This window comes from Aquila chrysaetos, chromosome 19 (assembly GCF_900496995.4).
Source record: "Aquila chrysaetos chrysaetos chromosome 19, bAquChr1.4, whole genome shotgun sequence".
NCBI classification, from domain to species: Eukaryota; Metazoa; Chordata; class Aves; order Accipitriformes; family Accipitridae; genus Aquila; species Aquila chrysaetos.
In genome coordinates, this window is record NC_044022.1 from 12,441,142 (window position 1) to 12,459,428 (window position 18,287).

Below are 18,287 nucleotides of genomic sequence, written 5' to 3' on the forward strand. Positions count from 1 at the left end.
CCAGGCTAAACAACCCCAGTTCCCTCAGCTGCTCCTCATAAGACTTGTGCTCTAGACCCTTCACCACCTTCATTGCTCTTCTCTGGACACGTTCCAGCACCTCAATGTCTTTCTCATAGTGAGGGGCCCAAAACCAAATGCAGTATTCGAGGCGCAGCCTCACCAGTGCCAAGCACAGGGGGACGATCACTTCCCTAGTCCTGCTGGCCACTCTATTTCTGACACAAGCCAGGATGCTGTTGGCCTTCTTGGCCACCTGGGCACACTGCTGGCTCATATTCAGCTGGCTGTCAACCAGCAGCCCCAGGTCGTTTTCTGCTGGGCAGCTTTCCAGCCACTCTTCCCCAAGGCTGTAGCGCTGCATGGGGTTGTTGTGACCCAAGTGCAGGACCCAGCACTCAGCCTTGTTGAACCTCATGCAGTTGGCCTCGGCCCATCGACCCAGCCTGTCCACATCCCTCTGTGGAGCCTTCCTACACTCGAGCAGACCAACACTCCCACCCAACTTGGTGTTGTCTGCAAACTTGCTGAGCGTGCACTTGATCCCCTCATCCAGATCATTGATAAAGATACTAAACAGAACTGGCCCCAAAACTGAGCCCTGGGAAACACTGCTTGTGACCGGCTGCCAGCTGGATTTAACTGCATTCACTTCCAATCTTTGGGCACAGCCATCCAGTCAGTTTTTTACCCAGCAAAGAGTATGCCCGTCCAAGCCATGAGCAGCCAGTTTCTCTACGAGAATGCTGTGAGAAATGGTGCCAAAGGCTGTACTAAAGCCCAGGTAAACAACATCCACAGCCTTTCATACATCTACTAAGTGGGCCATCTTGTCATAGGACATCAGGTTAGTCAAGCAGGACCTACCTGCCTTTTATAAACCCATGCTGACTGGGCCTGATCACCTGGTTGTCCTGCATGTGCTCTGTGATGGCACTCAAGATGATCTGCTCCATAATCTTTCCCAGCACCGAGGTCAGACTGACAGGCCTGTAGTTCCCTGGATCTTCCTTCAGGCCCTTCTTGTAGATGGGCATCACATTTGTTAACCTCCAGTCAACTGGGACCTCCCCCGTTAGCCAGGACTGCTGGTAAATGATGGAAAGTGGCTTGGTGAGCACTTGTGCCAGCTCCCTCAGTACGCTTGGGTGGATCCCCTCTGGCCCCATAGACTTGTGTGTGTGTCTTAGTGGTGTAGCAGGTCGCTCACCATTTCCCCTTGGATTATGGGGGGCTTCATTCTGCTCCCCGTCCCTGTCTTCCAGCTCAGGGGGCTGGGTACCCAAAGAACAACTAGTCTTACTATTGAAGACTGAGGCATAGAAGGCATTAAGTACCTCAGCCTTTTCCTCATCCTTTGTCACTATGTTTCCCCCCCCGCATCCAGTAAAGGATGGAGATTCTCCTTAGCCCTCCTTTTGTTGTTAATGCATTTATAGAAACATTTATTGTCTTTTATGGTAGTAGCCAGATTAAGTTCTAGCTGGACTTTGGCCCTTCTAATTTTCTCCCTGCATAACCTCACAACATCCTTGCAGTCCTCCTGAGTGGCCTGCTCCTTCTTCCAAAGGTCATAAACTCTCCTTTTTTTCCTGAGTTCCAGCCAAAGCTGTCTGTTCAGCCAGGCCGGTCTTCTTCCCTGCCGACTCGTCTTTTGGCACATGGGGATGGCCTGCTCCTGCGCCTTTAGGATTTCCTTCTTGAAGAATGTTCAGCCTTCCTGGACTCCTTTGCCCTTCAGGACTGCCTCCCAAGGGTCTCTCTCAACCAGGCTCCTAAACAGGCCAAAGTCTGCCCTCCAGAAGTCCAAGGTAGCAGTTCTGCTGACCCCCTTCCTTATTTCTCCGAGAATCAAAAACTCCAGCATTTTGTGAACGCTGTGCCCAAGACAGCCTCCAACCATCACATCACCCACAAGACCTTCTCTGTTCACAAACAACAGGTCCAGCTCCTTCCCTAGTTGGCTTCCTCACCAGCTGTGTCGGGAAGTTATCTCCCACACACTCCAGGAACCTCCAAGACTGTTTCCTCTCTGCTGTACTGTATTGCCAGCAGATATCTGTTAAGTTGAAGTCCCTCATGAGAACAGGGCTAGCAATTGTGAGACTTCTCTCAGCTGCTTATAGAATATTTTGTCTGCCTCTTCATCCTGGTTGGGCGGTCTATAACAGACTCCCACCATGATATCTGCCTTGTTGGCCTTCCCTGATTCTTACCCATAAACACTCAACCCTATCGTCACCCTCATTAAGCTCTAGACAATCAAAACACTCCCTAACATACAGGGCTACTCCACCGCCTCTCCTTCCTTGTGTATACATTCTGAAGAGTTTATAGCCATCCATTGCAGCCCTCCAGTTGTGTGAGCCATCCCACCATGTTTCCGCGATGGCAACTACGTCATAGTTTTCCTGCTGCACAATGGCTTCCAGTTCCTCCTGTTTGTTGCCCATGCTGCGTGCATTGGTGTAGATGCACTTCAGTTCGGCTACTGATCCTGCCACCTTTTTGGGGGAAGAAGCCCTAATTCCTAAGTGGCTATTCTTAGGCACTTCCATGGTTTCTAACACGTCAATAACCCTTGCATCTTTGATGCTGCATGGATCTCCATCCCCTGCCTCCACTGAAGGGGAGACTGAAGGACCTTGCTAGCACACCATCCCTCAAACACTGGTATGCTGCCCTCAGGCTTATCTCCAGCGAGCCTGGTTTTATCCCTTTCCCCCTTCAAATCTAGTTTAAAGTTCTTTCAATGAGCCCTGCTAACTCCTGTGCAAAGATCCTTATCCCCCTTTGAGATGGGTGTACCCCATCTGCTGCCAGCAGCCCTGGTGTTGTGTAGACCGACCTGTGATCAAAAAACCCCAAATTCTGCCAATGACACCAGGCTCAGAGCCAGGTTTTGATCTGCTGGCTCTTCCCGTTTCTTCCTTCATCATTCCCTGCATCTAGAAGGACAGAGGAGAACACTACTTGTGCAATATAAAAGCAATCACCAATAATGGTTTGTTGAAAGAGGGGTGAGAAGATTATTCAGAACCATGAGTCTTTGTAGAAGCTGCCTGTTTTAACTAAGGTCAACTAATCATAACAATATTTACATAAAAAATTCAACAGAGTAATTTATTTGTGAACAGTGCATCTAATAACTATGAACAGTATACAGGAACTGCTAAGTATCTTCTCCATTCTTAGTGGAAAATTCATACACTGTGGGCTTTTTGCATTGTCAGCACAGAAGAATATAAATTGCAGGGATTAATAAAGGTGGGGTAGTCAAACTTACAATGTCAATATTTATTTACCTAGTTATTCAATTAATTGTGCATCTCAGCTTTTTAATCTACTGCATACTTTATGGGTTTCTGTGGATATATGCTGCTATGATATTGACCAACACATTATAGTAAAAAACCCACGCATTTAGAGAAGTGAAGAGAGATAAATGAACAGAATGGAAAGCAATAAAGACAATGAAAGATCCCATGTGGCTTCATATGGAACTACTAGAAAGCCAAGTTTGACCTGAAAAGTAAAATAAAAATTCATGGGAAAAAAAAAAAAATGAGGTAATGTCAAGATTTTAACTTTTCCCTCCCTGGAACTTAGATAAAAACAGATTTCTAGAAACACAAAATCTATTTCTGTTCTTTACTCATGTACACAATGAAGAAAGAGTCTTGCCTTCAGTAATTCACAACCACTGCAAAAACTGCTACTTCACAAATACAATATATAATAAACACAGGCTTATATCTAAGTCTTGTATTTATTTCAGAGGCAATCTATCCTACAAATCTTACAATGAAATCAAATTTTACACACAGTATTACAATTTGGAAAAGAGGAAAGTAATAAATCAAAAATATATTGTGAAATTCTATGTCACTGAATTAAAAAAAATCTAGGATCAATCATTTCTGTAATAAATATGATTACTGCTCTAAGAATACAAAACAGAAAAGATTTGCTAGTCAGATAACTGCTATTTTTTTCAAGACTATGGAACAGATAAAAGGATTTTTATTTTTGTTCAAAAAGCTAACAAACTCTTTTCTAAATCTACAATGTCAAAGCAGATACTCTACTGCCATCTACCAGTTTTAAAAGGATGTAGTGTTAGCACAGAAACCACTTCTATGTTTCATTTCTCTGAATGAAACAATATATCCCTTTACAAAGCTGTTGAAGGAGATATTTCTGTTTTTATAAGATTTTACAGCTCTAACTAAAATACAATGTTATAACATAGTCACTTTGGTAAATATTGGGAAAGTAGTAACTCGGTGCAATGCAACTATGTCTTCATTGTGTCAAGAGAGGGAAGGGGTTTCAGTTTGATATGCCTTCTGACAGAACTACATGCTTCCATACTGTTCCTCGTAGTTTGGCTGCAGTTAACTGCATGGCTGTGAAAGTAGTCTAAGACTGAGCTGCCAATGAAACCTCTCTGACTTTCAGTCTATGTCCCTTGCCTACAAGAACAAGGTCCATGGAGGTTGTTAGGATGAAAGTACTTTAATGGCATTCATAACCAAATCATTCACACTGCACGTGGATGAGTAAGAAACAGTGTAGGTCTACACTTGCTCTTTTGTTGTTCCCTCAAGACCACCTCAAAGCTGCACTTTCACTCAATGAGGATGGGAAGTAGGACTGGACTCAATACAGAGATACCTGCCTTCTTAATCAAAATACAAAGCAAACAAGGGAAAGACATTGACACCACCTACATCTTCCTTTATACAGAAGAGGATCATATACCTTTGACACCAGGAAGATCCTCTGTAGAGCAGGGGTTCAGTGGAGGAGGGAAGAAAAGCAGCAGGATGCTGGAGATGGACACCACAAGCCCACTACTGACCCAGTCAGTATTCTAGTTGCACCTTCTCCCAAAAAATAACTAAGGGGTTTACTTTGTAGAAGTTCTCAGGATACATATTACCTGGAGAACATGATGCTAAAAGGAAGGCCAGAAGAGGTGGTTGACCTTAGCTGGTTATACACCCTAACAAAATGTAAGAAAAACATAAAATTGCAACTTGTTCTTAGAAGAGAACAAACTTCTCATATGCAGAGGACCGATATATTCTCATATATATATATATATATATATATAACCAATCCTATGGGAATTAATAAGGCTACTTGAAGCACTGCATTGATTCACTGCAGTGGTAAAGAGCTGTGTTTTCCGTTAGAGCACAGTACTGTGGCTTCCACTCCATTATGCAGCACAGCACGTTTCTTTCATGCAGCGCCACAGTATATGCAGAATACTCCCCATATTTTAAAAATTCTTGTTAAGTACTCAGATCGCTCAATTGCAGGGTAATAATAAATACAGTTTGTTATTACTCATCAATTTCTTCTAGAGCCTATTAGTCATGTATTTGTGATGTGGGATGCGTTTAACAAATGTCAGTAATTATATGCTCTGCACAGCTGATACAAGGGTTATATAAATGCTAAATTATTTTAAGAAAATAGATTTATGTTCATCCTGACATCTACAGCAATAACACAACAAGTTCAAGATTAATTTCAATTGCATGCTTTTCAATAATTATACCCATATTACTCTATGTGGCATTATTAGAATTATGGAGGAAGAGTAGATATAAAATTAGGTACCAGTGTTCAGAGTCCCATTAAGCTAGATTTTGAAAGAGAAGATTTAGTCTGTTGACAAACACACAAGAAGGTACAGCTATCATTATATTACAATTGTACCTTGAAAAATAACCACACACCACAGCCCCACTTTTCTATATACAGTAGGAACATTACAGTCAGATGTATGACTGTAATATCAGGTGGACATACTCAGCCTAACTTTTCTTTAGCTGACTTGGATAATATCAGCAGTGGAGACTTGGTGTATAATCTCAAGCATGATCCAGCAATCTAAGTGTTCCAGGTGTACTTGCACACCGTCCCCTATACATGCTGTCTCTGTTGCTGTTATTAACAAAGTTAAAACCAGCACTGGAACCGTACTACAATCATATATCTGACTACAGTTTTAGGAAGACAGAGAGCAGTTTTAGTCTAAGTAAATAAGGTATGCAAGGAATGGTGAGAAGAGGTACAGAATCTGTCAGTGACTTGCTGAAAATAAGAGCAGGTCAGCAACTAAGTTAAAAAAAAGAACCCAAGGATAAAATGCTGTTTTACTGAAGTCAGTGAGATCACTGCAATTATATTTAATGAGGCAAAATTCACTTCATGTTTCCCAACCCTGGGTCTTATTCTGTTTGCCTTACTAGATTGCCCTGCAGTTTTCCATTATTTGTTTGCTATTAATTTTAACTCAACAAGTATTCATCGCAAAGTAAAAAATAGCTATAAAAAAGATAATTGGGGTTTTTTTCTACTAAATTTCTAAGTTTCAAGCACAGACAGAAGAGCAACAGTAATTATTTTAAATGAATACTATATTTAGCAGCTACACTAAGGTGTGATGAGCTATTCCTTTTGAATTCTACTGGATTTCATTGAAGAAATTGTTGTTTCTCTTTAAGCAATCACATTTATAAAAATAATGCATTCAGTATGAGATTTCTGTGCTAGTGTAATTTCTGTAGAGTATACAGTTAGGCAACGTGCTTTTTGCCTGATTTTGCAAACCTGACTCTGTTCAGATATCATAGTTTACTTAAGTCAATCTGAGATAATGTGTGAATATTATGTCTGTATTTTGAGTTTCTGCTAGAACAAACTCTTAAGTTTTCAAATGATTCAGCTGCCATTCATGACGAGTCTGAAATGTCACGGTACAAATACATGAAAATAAGTATGAATACAGACACAGGTCATTTCTACACACTTTTAAATATTCTCTAAAACAATGCACATTCTAGTCCTGTACATATCCAAATTGATATTTATAGCAGTGATCTGCAAGAGGAAATTTTTACCGAGTATGAGAAATAAAACACACAAACTTTATACTATGTCAAAGAACTGCATCAACAAATTTTTCATGGGAATTATATCTTAAAAGCTTGAATAAAATTCATGAGAGACTGCTAGCTTATAAAATTTTAACTCAAATTAAGAGTTACCTTTCAATCACAGAAGCGCTTTTAATACCCTTGTTTGTAACTGTATATCTTTTTATTTCAAAATGTATGTTAAAAAGCTGTATTATTAATGATCACATTACTGAAGAAAATTTCTAAAGTGCTGGTTAACAGTCAACATTGCAAATTCAGGCAGGAATTATTAGATATATATATATATATATGTTGAGGATAGGCATGAGAAACTGCAGAGTTAAGATTTTGGACTTTAGGAAAGCAGGTAATGGTTTATTCAGGGAACTGTTAGCAGAATCCCATGAGAAGTGGGCATAAGGGAGAGGGAAAATTGAAGACAGTATAGTGGACAGCACATTACTTTCAGCTGATTAAAAAGGGGAATAGAGGAGTATTTTTGAGTGAGCTTCAGAACAAATCACCTCATTGTGCAGAAAGACCAGGATTTTCAGCAGAATGACTGTTTGGGTAAGCAGGGAGCGTCTCAATGGATTGAAAGACAAAAAAAAAAGGAACATATAAGAAACAAAACCAAAGACTGAAAAAGAAAGAAGATAAAAGCACTGCTTGGGCACTTCAGGATGAAATTAGAAAAGCTAAAGCCCAGCTGGAGATAGGACTAGCAGGGAACATTAAGGGTGAGATGGGTTTCAACACATACGCAAAATTTCAAAGAAAACATGGGGCATTTGAAGAATCCAAGAGAACATAAGCATGAAGTATTCAGTGGATTCTGTGCATGGTTTAGGAAGGAAAGGAGCAGCTAATAATGGGAGAGAAACAGTCTACTTAGAGAACATGAATATACTCATACATAAACATGGAGTTAAATCCAGCTGGCAGCCGGTCACAAGCAGTGTTTCCCAGGGCTCAGTTTTGGGGCCAGTTCTGTTTAGTATCTTTATCAATGATCTGGACGAGGGGATCAAGTGCACGCTCAGCAAGTTTGCAGACAACACCAAGTTGGGTGGGAGTGTTGGTCTGCTCGAGTGTAGGAAGGCTCCACAGAGGGATGTGGACAGGCTGGGTCGATGGGCCGAGGCCAACTGCATGAGGTTCAACAAGGCTGAGTGCTGGGTCCTGCACTTGGGTCACAACAACCCCATGCAGCGCTACAGCCTTGGGGAAGAGTGGCTGGAAAGCTGCCCAGCAGAAAACGACCTGGGTGTGCTGGTTGACAGCCAGCTGAATATGAGCCAGCAGTGTGCCCAGGTGGCCAAGAAGGCCAACAGCATCCTGGCTTGTGTCAGAAATAGAGTGGCCAGCAGGACTAGGGAAGTGATCGTCCCCCTGTGCTTGGCACTGGTGAGGCTGCGCCTCGAATACTGCATTTGGTTTTGGGCCCCTCACTATGAGAAAGACATTGAGGTGCTGGAACGTGTCCAGAGAAGAGCAATGAAGGTGGTGAAGGGTCTAGAGCACAAGTCTTATGAGGAGCAGCTGAGGGAACTGGGGTTGTTTAGCCTGGAGAAAAGGGGGCTGAGGGGAGACCTTATCGCTCTCTACAACTACCTGAAAGGAGGTTGTAGCGAGGTGGGGGTTGGTCTCTTTTCCCAAGTAACAAGCAATAGGACAAGAGGAGATGGCCTCAAGTTGCAGCAGGGGAGGTTTAGCTTGGATGTTAAGAAAAATTTCTTCACTGAAAGGGTTGTCAAGCATTGGAACAGGCTGTGGGGGGGAAGTGGTTGAGTCACCATCCCTGGAGGGATTTAAAAGATGTGTAGGTGTGGCACTTAGGGACATGATCTAGTGGTGGACTTGGCACTGCTAGGTTTACTGTTGGACTCGATGATCTTAAAGGTCTTTTCCAACCTAAATGATTCTATGATTCTACTCTAGGATCAGTGAAATCCAGATGAGATTCATCCACAGCTGCTGGCCAATGTGATGGCAAGGCTGCTCTTTACTGCATAAGAAAAATCACGGCAGCAGAGAAAATCCTTACTGCTGGTAAGGGTAACATTATGCCTGCCTTAAGAAATGGATGGAGGGTTCATGGAATGCAGACTATTCCACCTAATCTTTGTCCCTGGAGAGATCACAGAACACAACAACATGGAATCCACTTCCAAACACTATAGGGAAAAAGAAGGCAATTGGAAACAGCCAACGTGGCTTTACCAAGAGCAAACAAACAATGCTTGATCAACTTGATTGCCTTCTGTGATGAAATGACTATGGGAATGAGGGAAGAGCAGGTGATACTGCTAATAAGGCTTTTGACATCATCTTCAATTGCATTCCTATTTTGGAAGCTGAGGAAGTATGGACTTGAAGCAGGATCTCAAATAATGGGCTGGGTGGAAAACTTGCTGTATCGTTGGAGTCAAATGGTAGTGATCAAGGGCTGAACATCTGGCTGGCAGCTAGTGAGAAGACAAGGAAACAAGTGTTTGATACTGGGGCCCACACCATTCGATTTCTCCATGAACAACTTGGATGATGGCACACAGTGCACACGGACAAAGCCATAGACACTGTTGGCAACAGTTCCACTTAGAGAAGGAGTGGACTACATAAACTCCAGAATTCCCTTCTAACCAGCATTTCTATAATTATGTGATCTAAGAAAACTTTCTAACCAGGATTCCAATCCTTTCATGCCACCTTATACTGGTGTGCATGTGCTTCCTTCTGTTTCTCATGCATTAATTTTAATTTAAGATGGCATTTACATTTTTAACTTTTTTTTTTTTTAAAAATTGTCTTAATCTCAAACTACAGTCTTGAAAAGTTCCTGTTAGTGGGCAAGTAACAGGTCAGTCTCACAAGCACACCTTCTTCCATTAATGTGAATGATGGCCTTGCTTAAGGATGCACCATTAGTTGTGGGAACCATTCACTTGCTTTAGCAGTTGAATAAAATAAAAATGATAACAAACAAAGAAAATTTGAAATGTGTTGGTCTTTCACTGCCCTGGAAAACAAAACAAAACAAAAAAATCTGTTTACTAATTAAAAAAAATCCCTTTTTCATTTCTTAGCATTTCTAAGAAAATTATCAACATCTTTGAGACAAGCACTATAACCTGCATGCTTTAAGATGCTTGAATTTTCACTTCTTCCTCCTGGACTCTTCCATTTTAAATTGAATACTTATATATGAAATGAAAGTGTAATAACTACATTTGGATTGTTACAACACTCAATGCAGAAATGGGAGAAACAACTGTTTCAATTCCTGTCCCAATGAATATTGAATTTTTCAAATAGTCCAGCTTCCAGTAGAAGAGACACCCTCCCATTTCTGTATAACGAACAACCTGGTAGTTATGGCAGTTTTCTTTCATCTCTTAAATGATCATTAAAATGTTCATTATACAATTTTTAGAAATGCTGTTGACATTATTACAGAGTTTGATCCTAAGTTCAATGGATAGAAATAAGTACTTCCAAAAGATGATTCACCCCTTTATTTTAGACACCTGTCTAAGAATGGCACAAATTATTCCCTGTAGCTGCTTGTCTTTCTTTAGTAACAAAAAAAAATTGATAACTAGTTAAGATAAGGTGGCTAATATTCATATGATTCAAGACAGATGAGATGAATTACACTGGGGCTTCTTTGTTTTAACTTCAATTGGCTTTGAATCAGGCTTATCATATTTTTCTATCACAGTACGAAGACATTTAAAAGAAAAACAAACTCACATGAAATTATTCCAATACTGAACAGGGGAATTAGAAGTGGCTTGAATCAATAAATACATCACGAGTCTTTTCTAGTGGGATTTAAACAAAATATCCTCTAAGACCTGAACTACAAATCTGACAGAACCTCTCTGTGTATTTCAAAGATACACTTTTACTCCACAAAATCTATTTTTAAAATACCATTGACTTGTGGGAAATGTGTAAAAGAATAACACCTAAATAAAATATTTGGTATTAACACAGGAGGTATTTTAAGAAATACTAAAACACTAACTGAAGATAATATTAGTGAAGGAAACAGGATTTCACAGGTCTACATAATTCACTCTATGGCAGGTAGGAATGTGTTATTCTTTGGAGATGGACTGTAACATACAGGAAGCCTAGGTAACCATCAGATTAGGCACCTAACTCTGAGAAAAATAAAGCTTTGATAGATGAATATCATCCTTAGTATAGAAAATATTTTTTTCTGTTATGTTAGTTTATCTGCCGTCCTCTAATGAATACCCAAAAGAATATGCCCATACTGGTAAATAAAAGGGGAAGTTTGTGACTTCCAGCAAGAAGGAAAAGGCTCCTCCACTTGCAGATGTGCAACTGCAGAATGAGTAGAAACAGGTGAGGAGGAAGGAGTTCTATTGGGGAGGCATGTGGACTGCCTGAGCCTGACTCATGGATCAGTACCCGTGCCATTCGGAGAAATTGGCAGGTGACCATGGACATGGGGACCTGGCTGGTGTTCTCCCCGATTCTGCTAGTGAAGGGAATGGGACAGGAATGGATGCATGTGACCGTGCAACCAGGTCACAATACTTTGTTGCAGAGCTGGAATGTTGCAGACATGACTTTGGCTTTTACGGCTGTGACACCTTGTTTGAGAGAGAATGACAGCTAGGGGCAGACAATTCATATGACAAAGTGTAACAAAAGTATCAGCCAACAGGCTTGCTACTAGCAAGCAGAGCTTTAAACTACGTTTGTCAGGCAGAGATGACCAAGTCCAAAGAGAAAAGAGGGGGCAGAAGGTCAGAAGAAAGCACCTAGAGTATAGCATGATGGGAAAGGCATTCCTTTAAACGTGTCAAACAGCAAGTCAGTTCTCTTGTTAACAATACAAAGAAGCACATTAAAGTTACAGGAATTGTTAAATTCTTTATGGTGCCTTCATGAATACAAGATGGATTCCACAAAGACATTTTGAGATTAGTTAGATGGAACAGAAAAGCAGAATCAATTATTATCATAAGAGCTGAGATAAATATCCAGGATTAAAAGACAAAGGTGTATCTCAGGGAACCATCCTTCTGCAATTACTTTCAGATAATAAAAATAATGGAGCTGCTAACTGGGAAAGGTGAGAGTGATTCCCATCACTCAATCTGAGACAAAACAGGTGAAGACAAGCATGCAGCTGGGTTTGAGAGAAAGGTATCTGGTAAAATTAAATTATCTTATATCCTCTACCCTGCCACAGAAAATACTAGTTGGATTTGGATTACATTTGAGACTATAAAATTTGTCTGAACCAGGTTCTTAAAGCAAGTAATTTTGTTGCAAAATCTGAACCATCAGAACTGCAGAGTATCACTGGCCTGGTTCAAAAGCAAATAAAATTAGAAAGGACAAAATATAGGAGAAATACTCCCAGCAACTTCAGTTGAAGTGAATTGGAACCCACTTATTTGAAGTTATAAGTATTCACAGTTCAACATTTTTAATTGGTATATAAAACCTAGAATTAAATAATTTTATAGTATTTCATTGAAAAATTGGTAAGACGCTACAGTCTGTGGACTCTTCAACAATCTGAAGCTCAAAGGATTATTTTACATTTGTGATGCCCTTAAGCACTTTGAAGATTTGGTGGGTTGACCTTGGCTGGCTGCCAGTTGCCCACCAAGCTGCTCTATGACTCCGCTCCTCAGCAGGACAGTGAGGGAGAAAATACAACAAAAGGCTCGTGGGTTGAGATAAGGACAGGGAGATCACTCAGTGATTGTCATCATGGGCAAAACAGGCTCGACTCAGGGAAATTAAATTTATTGCCAATCAAAATCAGAGTAGGATAATGAGAAATAAAATCAAATCTTAAAACACTTTCTCCCATCCCTCCTTTATTCCTAGGCTCAACTTCATTCCCAACTTCTCTACCTCCTCCCCCTGAGCGGTGCAAGGGGATGGGGAATGGGGGTTGCGGTCAGTTCACTATATATTGTCTCTGCTGCTCCTTCCTCCTCACTCTCTCTTCCCCTGCTCCAGCGTGGGGTTCCACTCACATGAGACAGTTCTCCACGAACTTTAAAAAGTAAGTTTCAGTAATGCATAAACAATCACCCACCAAGAGGTCCTAAAAAGTGAACTTCAAGTCCACAGGCTTGCCTTCCACTTACCATTACTGGGATGGTGGACACAGAAGAATCAATGTGCTGTACTAGTATACAGAGAGACTGTAACTATCCTTTTTCCTTGGATGGTATGTGTGAGAAAGTGTACTCATTCATACATGAAAATATCGAAAACAACCTATTCTTCAACCTTACTGAGACTTACCCGTCTCATACAATAGTCTCTGTGAAGCATTATGAATCTGTACATGTAAAAGAATGCTGAATTCCTGATGCAAGGTATTATTAAGATTATTATACAAGGTATTCTATATAGATATTAGCATTAAGCAAACTAAATGCTAGCCATATCGATTATCACTGGCAGTCATATTTGAAGAGTCTTGGATAATTTGCCAGTTACTGAATGGCTTTTTTCACAAAACACACTTTGCTATATTATTGGAGAATGTTTAGATTAACCACTCAGCTGATCATACATAGCTACTAGTTATAGGCTGTAGTCATTTGCAGGCATAGCCATTCGACAGGATTTGATGGGATCACACAACACTAACAGAAGGCTTTAAATGTTACACTCTCTAAGGAGTGCCTGTAATGACTAAGCCTGCTGTGCAAAGAAAGGAGGGAGACAAAACAATGGCTCTACATTTTCATTTCATCTTCCTAAGGTGGTTAATGGCAATAAATCATATTAGTTGCAGGTATGCTAAATTCTGCACAGAACAAGATAGCTTTTAGTGCTTTTCTAAGCTGTAAAAATACATACGCAGGCCTGTCCATTTCAGTCTGTAAAAATTCTATTTATCACCTATGATAAACGTTATTTTGACTAAGACACATTATGTATGGTTCTATTAAAAGTTATAATAAAGGATGAAATTGGTTCATAGGAATTCATAAAAGAACAGAAATGCGGTCCCAAGAATAAGAGACAAGTACACCAGAGGCAAAAGCCCACTTTGCAAGAAGATGACTGGAGAAAGATCCAAATCTTCTCATCCACAGGGAACCTAAAGCAAACCTCCACATATTGTGACTGCTCTAAACATTGGTTATAGGTTAGACTGGGAGATTAAACCACCTGAATACAGGCCAATATGCAGGAAAAAATACAGTGTTTATCAGATCAGAAGAAAGGAGCATGACTGTAACTGAGTGGTGAGGACTCTTGCTGAGTGTGAGGAAACTTGAGTTGCAGCTGTACAGAAAATCTCTACCTGGTGTAAAGTAGACAGGATGAGCTATGCTGACTCCTGCAGCTACACTGTCAGCTGCGTTCTTTTCTATTTTAACTGCGCTGTTCTGCAGAGAGGACATAGCAAGAGACGTGAGATTACTGATGACCATATTCAACCTAAGGGATGTTGTGTCAAAGGCTTGTTGTAACAGTAGGAAAGGCAGAACTGAAGAGCCACAGTGAACTCTAGGCGTCCAGCCTCTAAAAATTTAGCTAGCTAAATCTAGCTCTACCTACATAAAGCAACTAAGGACAAAATCTAGAAAAAAATGTAAGTCATGTTGCTGAGAACATCACATCTATTTAAGTCAAATATTTTCTTAAAAACAAAATGGCTCTTACCACTGTGCATGCAGTATTAATACTCTCTGAATTACACTACAGAACATCGTAAGACATAATTTCTAACAATTCAATTAGTAATTACCAGTATTAAAATAAGGCAGGTAGCGATATTCAGCTCTTAAATTAGAATTGAAGTTCTCTGCTGGAAAAAAGAAAAGCTGTGAATATAATCAATATTTGCAAGGTTACTGAAAAAAGTCCATTTCTTTTTAGTGCTGTTTTAGGTCTACCCAAACATTAGCAATGCAGTAGGTTACAGCAGAGATCTCTGCATGACTGCAAAATGCTGCACTGTGCTGCAGCAAATTTCTGCTAAAGCAAAGTGTGTTGCTGCAGCAATACAAACTATCATTCCTATACATGAAAAATAATAATATTCATAGAAAGTCTACATAAAATCTACATTTCTATTATCTAAGTATTCTATCTTGTGTAGTGAAATGATGCCATAAAATGGTATCAGATTTCTTGTAACAAAATAACTTAATGGTTAATAGAATAGATCATAGTGTTACCTGTTTTAATACTTATTTTAAAATACTCTGAACTGATAAAAGATTGCTAACTACAATTTACTTAAAATCCATGTATATCTGAATGATTATTTTAAATCTCTGAGGCTAAACATATGACTAAAGTCAAAATTGCTGTCAGCTGGTTTAAACAAGTAACTTCAAACTAGGTATGTTTTAAAAAACCCTACTTCCCCTAATCCTGAGTTCAGTGGTGTAGATGATACAATTCTGTGCATCACTGCATAAGGAAGATGTTAGTAAAAATACAGACTAAGAAATGATAACGGCTACTAGATGAGAAACTATATGGGATAGTAGACATAAATTATAAGAGAATATACCACATACTTAGCACAGAATCAGTGAAGCAGTGGACATGGTATTAAATTTCACCTTTCTGGTGCTAGCAACATGGTGACTGAGCTGGTAGCAACTTATTTCTCACTACCTTATTCATTCAGCTTTTCTCTGCTTTAGCTTGGTAATGGATTTATGAGAAACACTCCTGTTAGAAGGCAATCATTTACTTTCAGATCATGAACCATGGGATCACCTATGGATCTAACACAGCTGCGAAACTGTCAGAAATGGAATGGGAGTAGGATTCATAGTTACACAGAAACACAGTTTAAGAAAAATCTCCCATTTCTGGTCTTTAAATTGGCTAAGACTTAAAGAATTACCACAAACTATTATTGGAAGGATGAGGAAATCTCTCATCTGACAAAGAAGCATCTCACAGAGTTGTAACTACAACAGCCTCATATTTTCAAGATTATAATCCATAGTTTATAGATTATAACCATTGCTATGACAGACCAGTTCAGTAGAGTGTGAGTCTCCATGTAAATCCATTCATTACCTATTTCACTTCACACAGGAACTCTGAATCTATTCTGATTTCATGGAGGTTAACTAAGGACTTATTTTCAAATACTAGTATTTTTAACAACTGCAGCTCTTAACAAGTTATGTAAGTGTAGCTGAAATAAAATAATCAGCAGTCTACAGTGTATCAGACAGAAACAAAAGCATTTAAAGATGATGTTTATGTAAAAGATTTTAAGACAAAACCAAACAGTGCTGCATTGAGTCTTGGTGCATTTTTCAGCATTGTAATAGAGTTCTTGAGCTCAGCGTATTACCTTATGCACCCTCATCCTACTGATTTGTCTTTATACAGCTTTACAGTTTCATGTGCTGATAATAAAACAAATAATTTGACAATACAGCTATGGATTTAAGTGAACAGATATATTTAAACAAATTTACCAGTACTATATTTGATATTCAACAAATGCAATACTCAAAGACAATTTTTAACAGAACAAAGGTCTTGTACCAATAAGAAATTTCTGCATGGAGCCCTTTTTAGATGAGTGTGAGCAAACAATTAGATACTTTTTAAAAAAACGTAATTCTAAGTCTTGAAATTATCGGGAATTCCAATTATAGGGAACTTCCAATTTATTTTGCCAAGAAAGGTTGGACCAGATGATCCTTGAGGTCCCTTCCAACTTGGTATTCTATGATTCTGTGATTTAATTTTATTCCCCCCCCCAACTTGTCCTTATATAAGACAGCATGCTAGGGCTGTGCAGAAAATTAGAGAGCCTTGATATACAGACCAGTTCACTTCACAGCTCTGATATACGATTCTCAATTCAATCAACTTCCATGTTATCTGACGTAATTAATTTACCAGTCGAATAAACTATGCCAATCACTAGTTAAAGATGAACTCACAGACTTAACTAAAAAGCAATGAAAAAAAATAGAATAAAGAATTTAAGCTTTGCCTTAAAGTCCTAAACTTGCTCCATATTTGAGCTAAAAGGTATTAGAATGCCCAGCAAATCTGAATAAACAAAAGGTGGACTTTCACCTGCCTATGACCATTACCAAATTTCAACTCAAACTGAGGTACAGCCACTTCTTAATCAAACTCCTCCCCAGACTCTAGGCCTTAGTGGCTCAATTCAGTTGTTACACAGAATGCCATTTGACACTCTGTATGTTATCCAAGAATATGTTATGGATAGGCAGATGTGACACAGGACCTTCAGATCCATGCTCTACTGGATCAGGGTAAACAAATAGTGGGAATCAGTTGCTTAAACACTGGCTTCTAGTGCCATTTTGCCCCTGACTTCCAGTTGCTGGCCCAACAAGAAAATGTGTTCTCTTGGGTCCTATGTCATATTTGGCAGCTCCTAGTAGATGTCTTAAATACACTAGGGCATCTCCAGATGATACAGGATACCAATTTTTAGGCAATTGAATTGATACCTAAGGGAAGTGATAAAATACTAGCAATGAAAAGCTTTGTCCAAGAAAGCAAACAATGTATTGATGATGAAGACATCCTGAGTTCAAATCACTCCATCTTTTCCCTTCTTAGACTGACAAAATAGAAGTTATGAGAAGAACGAGAGAGATACTCAGTATTTTCTGGCTCCACAAACGGTGAGGTGAATAGCTGCCCCAGCTGTGCCATTAACAGTACCCAGCATAATGGGTGACCCAGGTCACTTACCAAGCTGAGGCTTCTACATACAACTCTAAAACAAATGGATGAAAAACCTTTGATCACTGTCTATTATTCCAGCACTAAGATAACTGCATTCTCGTACATTAAACTTATATTCCAGTCTGGACTATACTGCAATTAAATGATAGCCAAGAACTCTTGACTATGAAATAGCCGTCTGCCATATCTTACAGCTAAAGCAATAATGGAAATATTTAAAATTAGTGAATCTTTAAACTAAGACCTACAAAAACCCTGTATCTTACTTTTCATTATGTTGAGAGTTTCATTATGACATGCTTAAGTATTTATATGCTATTCTCCGGTGAGAACAACATTTTTTTTTTTCACAATTTCACATTTCTAATAGTAAAGGTAGAATTCTGACTACTGGGAGAATTCTTCAGAATTTCTCTTTCAGAAAAAGCATAAAATATGTTGCCCATATTCTATCTGTCAAACTATTATATTAGGATTGGTGACCAAAACTAAAACCTTAACTTGCAGTGAACAGCAGCTGTAAGAACTATCCCATTGACAGGAGTTAGTTTAACAGTATAAATAGAACTAGTGAAACTACTTACCTACGTGGATACTCTTCAACATGAACTGAAT

At 39.4% G+C, this 18,287-nt stretch overlaps 1 protein-coding gene across 2 annotated transcripts in view; it reads right to left on the minus strand.

Moving 5' to 3' along the window:
• The window catches only part of DYNC2H1 (dynein cytoplasmic 2 heavy chain 1), a 187,834-nt gene that overhangs the window by 51,064 nt on the left and 118,483 nt on the right, over positions 1 to 18,287 (minus strand). The window lies entirely within an intron of this gene.